Raw genomic sequence first — 5,436 nt, forward strand, 5'->3', positions numbered from 1 at the left:
CCTTTTGAGTTGCAATGGTGGTGGAGACGGTTTAGACTAAAACTGGCAGGATTTTTGAAACTAATCCGAGCTTGTTCTGTTTTACCCCTCTCTATTTTGATGATACATTTGCTCCAAATGTGTCATTCATCCAGTTTGGGTAGAAATTAGACACCCTCAAACTGCACAGATTGTCAGATTGTCACCGACAGTATCAACGACCATGCATTGAGCCAGTCAACTCACATCAAATAGACCCAGTCCAACCAAGCCAGCTGCTTGTCAGGTTCACAGTTTAATTTATATAGTAATGTGAGCTGTGTGTGTGTGTGTGTGAACACAGATCGCAGTGTGTTTCCAGCGGTCTTAAACAAGTGTAAAGGGTTTGAGGTGTTGCCTAGCGATGGGACTGATCATAGCAAGTACGAGCCCAGACGGCGCACCCTGCCAGCCAGTCGGACCCAAGGCATCTTGGGTAATCTCACCTGGCTGCTGCTGGAAGAGGAGCGGAGTGGCACCAGACTCTGGGAGTCCTGCAGCCTGGACTCTGGGAGTCCTGCAGCCTGGACTCTGGGAGTCCTGCAGCCTGGACTCTGGGAGTCCTGCAGCCTGGACTCTGGGAGTCCTGCAGCCTGGACTCTGGGAGTCCTGCAGCCTGGACGCTGGGAGTCCAGCAGCCTGGACTCTGGGAGTCCTGCAGCCTGGACTCTGGGTGTCCTGCAGCCTGGACTCTGGGAGTCCTGCAGCCTGGACTCTGGGAGTCCTGCAGCCTGGACTCTGGGAGTCCTGCAGCCTGGACTCTGGGAGTCCTGCAGCCTGGACTCTGGGAGTCCTGCAGCCTGGACTCTGGGAGTCCTGCAGCCTGGACTCTGGGAGTCCTGCAGCCTGGACTCTGGGAGTCCTGCAGCCTGGACTCTGGGAGTCCTGCAGCCTGGACTCTGGGTGTCCTGCAGCCTGGGCTGGTGATTCTAGGGCTCTCTGTGTGGTTCTAGAGGTATTTGTACAGTTCTAGGGGTCTGTAGCTCTGTCTTTGGGGCCGCATGGAAAACAGAAGAACCAAGGCCATGTACCAGTCCCCAAGAGTAAACAGGTTAACAAATTAAAACGCTCAGAGACGAGAAACATGCTTTATGGCAGCTGTAAAATCCCATCGTGTGCCCTGCATCTGAGTCGTGTGGACTGGTTGTTCTCAGGAGCAGGATGGCTCTGGTCCCTGTCAGGCTTTTACTTAACGCTGAGACTGAGAGCGCAGGGCTGAGAGCTCTTTACCACCGTGTCAAACCGCTGGGTGGCCCACATGGTCTGACTCCATTCTGCAATGATGAAGCCCCAGAGGAGGGTAGATGGATGAGGGAGAAGGGAGGAAGGAGAAGAGGATGTGAGATGAAGAAAGACAGGAGGAGACCGTGTTTTTGTCCCTCTGTCTGCCTCACTGCTGATCTGCCTGTCTGCCTGCCTGCCTGTCTGTCTGTTTGCCTGTCTGCCTGCCTGCCTGCCTGCCTGCCTGCCTGCCTGCCTGCCTGCCTGCCTGCCTGCCTGCCTGCCTGCCTGTCTGCCTGCCTGCCTGCCTGCCTGCCTGCCTGCCTGCCTGCCTGCCTGCCTACTAGACTGTCTGCCTGCCTGTCTGTCTACTAGTATGTCTGCCTCTCTGTACTCCTGCCACAACCGCCCTCAGCCTCAGAGCTTTTGAAACGTGTAATTATCGTGTCCCAGACTGTCCTTTCTGGATCTCGGCCTCGACGATAAATCACCTAAATCAAGCCGATGGGGATTTGTTATGGAGTATACCACATGTATCCCATCTTCATCCACAATCTCTCTCCCTGTCACCCCCGGCCTGCGCTTCCCGGGGGGGGGGGGGGCGTCGGGGGTTCCATTTGTTTTCCATAACAAATCCCCATTGGCTTGATTTAGATGATTTATTGTCGAGGCCGAGATCCAGAGGGGGTGAGCCACATGTGACGGGTCATCATGGCTCCCTGACTCAGGGTCTGACTCCTCAGGCCTCAGTGTGGGTCATCATGGCTCCCTGACTCAGGGTCTGACTCCCCAGGCCTCAGTGCGGGTCATCATGGCTCCATGACTCAGGGTCTGACTCCCCAGGCCTCAGTGCGGGTCATCATGGCTCCATGACTCAGGGTCTGACTCCCCAGGCCTCAGTGTGGGTCATCATGGCTCCATGACTCAGGGTCTGACTCCCCAGGCCTCAGTGTGGGTCATCATGCCTCTCTGACTCAGGGTCTGACTCTCCAGGCCTCAATGTGGGTCATCATGGCTCCCTGACTCATCCTGTTGAACCCCCGGTGGGGAGGCTGGGCGTGCTGGAAGTTTGGTCAGAAATGGAAAATAGGCCTTCAAAGGGCCCTCAACCCCACGACCCCCTGAACCCCCCTCTCCAGGACGTTGAAATCACTCCAGCCTCATCGGTGGGCTTGCTGTTTCCCTCCATTGCTTTCAGCTGTGGTTTTACGGCTGCTTCCACTGTCACTTCCAGAGGGTGGAATCCCTGTGGGTTCTGTGGTTCTGTGGTTCCACCATTCCCCTCTGGTTCTCATCCTCGTTCCTGGGGTTGTTCCTGGGGTTGCGGCCTCTCAGCAGGAACTGGTGCTGCTCCATCTGGAGACCTTGGGGATTCCCTTGACTCCTCCTCTTCCCCTTCCTCCTCCTCTCCTTCCTCTTCCCCTTCCTCAGGTTGCTATGGATGAGATGATAGTGGAGGTAATCAGGTTGCCATGGATGAGATGATTGTTGCCTGAATGAACTTGAACTCCACTTCGGGATTTATGTGAAGGCAGTTCCAGTTGTTTCTTTAGTGTCACGCGTGACATCACATGTTCCGATTCCTCAAGTTGAACCCCTTGTGTTCTTCAGGCCTGTTCTCTCTCTCTCTTTCTGCTCCGATGCCTGTCTCTCCTCCCCAGCACCCCTCAGACATGCCCTGTCTTATTTCACACACACCTCAATCCCTCCCCTCTCTCTTTCAAATTCCCCTGCTCTCATTCTCTCCCTCTCCCTCTCCCTCTCTCTCTCTCTCTCTCTCTCTCTCTCTCCTTACATTTGAAGACAAACACACACGCAGGAGAGAGACACCTGTTTGAATGGACTGCCCTAAGGGGTAGTGGGGTAGTCTGATGTGTACAGCACTGAGCGTGTGTGTGTCAGCATGTAGCCTACGTGAGACTGTTCTTCAGATCTGCACGTACGAGGGCGAGCGACAAGCCTCGGTGGGTGTGACCCAGCGCGGGGTGTGTGTGTGTGCGTGTGAGGGGGTGGGTCTGTGGTGCATCTGGACCTGCTGCTACCTGGGAGCTCCAGTCGAAGGCAGGCGTTGAGGATCCGCTCTGCAGTCGCAGGTGACCTGCAGGGATGTGGCTCAGTGCAGGAGGCTGTCTGCTCCTGGCCTGTTTGATGCTGGAGGGATTTGGGTCGTTCCTGGAGGCACAGAAGATAGCGAGACCAATGGTGGGTCCTGGCGAGGTTGGTGCGATGCTCGTTTGATGAGTCTGTGTTGAGTTGAGTTTGGTTCCTCTCTCCGTCCAGGTTTGGTTTGTTAGGAGTGTGATGACATGAGTCATTATTGTTCCAAATCTTCCGCACGCTGTTTGAATCAAGGCCATTACGCAGAGCGCAGCCATACGCTTTCATCGGGTTCGGTTTCATGTCTCATTATGTGTTTTGTGTTTGTGTGGGATTAGCACCAGTTAGTCATTTTCTTTGAATTGCGGCTTGTGGTTTTCTGAGCTTTTTAAGATCACAGGAGTGCACTGTGTTTATTATTTATTTGTATTTTTTATTCACATCAGCATTTCCAGCCGTCAGCTTTAAACTGTGGTTCAGTTCCAGTTCAGAGTGACATCTCTGTGGAGAATAGTGATCTGGGGGCCTTGGCAGCTCACGATTTATTATACGATGTGCTCGGACTTGCGTGCTTGGTGCTTGTTATCGTGTTATCAGGAAATGTTATGCATCTGTATTACAGACACCAGTGCAGATATCACAAGTCTAAAATACACATAATTACTAGCGGAGAGATTCTGATTCTCTATTAATTCACCTACAATCAGCGGAGGAAACTCAAACAGACACAACCTTTCTTTGTCCTCTCAACCTAGTCTCTCACATAGTTAGCAGAGGAGGTATGAAAGGAGGTTGGTACGAGGTGGATTTAAGCTGGATGGATGTGAGACTTGTGGCTGGTCTACGCTCCAGGTCAAAGGTCAACTCTCCCCTCACCGTCTCTCCTTCCTTCTGTGTGCTTCCCTGACTGTTCCACTGTCAGCATTTTAGAACAAACATGTTTTTAACGTCTGAAAAACCATCACACAAGCTTTTTGTGTTTTTCTTTTTTTTGTTGGTGTGATTTGACTTTCTCTACTTGCAAGACCCAGCCAGTTTAAGATTGCCTACATGCATACCTGTGTCTCAGCTAGATTTATGGACCTTGCCATCTAATTGGACCTTTGTGTTGGTGTGTATGTGTTCGTTCACTTTTGTGTGTGTGAATGTGTGCACCTGTGTGTGTGTGTGCACGTGTGTGTGTGTGTGCCCGAAGCAGTTCAGTCAGTGTATCTGGACTCCAAACAGCTCAGTGTGTAGCCATGGGGACAGCTCTCAGTGTGTAGTCATGGGGACAGCTCTCAGTGTGTAACCATGGGGACAGCTCTTAGTGTGTAGCCATGGGGACAGCTCTTAGTGTGTAGCCATGGGGACAGTTCTCAGTGTGTAGTCATGGGGACAGCTCTCAGTGTGTAGTCATGGGGACAGCTCTCAGTGTGTAACCATGGGGACAGCTCTTAGTGTGTAGCCATGGGGACAGCTCTCAGTGTGTAACCATGGGGACAGCTCTTAGTGTGTAGCCATGGGGACAGCTCTTAGTGTGTAGCCATGGGGACAGTTCTCAGTGTGTAGTCATGGGGACAGCTCTCAGTGTGTAGTCATGGGGACAGTTCTCAGTGTGTAGCCATGGGGACAGTTCTCAGTGTGTAGTCATGGGGACAGCTCTTAGTGTGTAGCCATGGGGACAGCTCTTAGTGTGTAACCATGGCCCTAGGACAACATGTCTGTTCCATGCAGACACAGGAAACCCCCAGATGAATAATAATAACCAGCAACCTCTCCCAGGTGTTCCAATATACGTCAATTAAAAGCACACAGATTTGTAGAACTACAGTCCTTATCCCTTTTATTTAGCTGACTCTTCGACCCAAAGCAGTGTAGAGAGGAGGGGTGGGGGGATTTGAACCTGGGACCTCTTGATCTGCAGCCAAACAATCACACAGCCGGATAGTTTATTCAACAAAGACCTGCCAGTCAGCTGTACGAACAACTGGCCCCTGGCCCCCCCCTCTGGCCCCCCCTCTCAACACCAACACCATCAGAACCTCCCAGAGGCCTCTGTTTCTGCTGACTCCAGCATGCCGCTCAAACCACTACTGTAGATGACACACTCACACACAC

The sequence above is a fragment of the Hypomesus nipponensis genome, chromosome 22 (assembly GCF_054491055.1).
Source record: "Hypomesus nipponensis isolate SF chromosome 22, ASM5449105v1, whole genome shotgun sequence".
Taxonomy (NCBI): Eukaryota; Metazoa; Chordata; class Actinopteri; order Osmeriformes; family Osmeridae; genus Hypomesus; species Hypomesus nipponensis.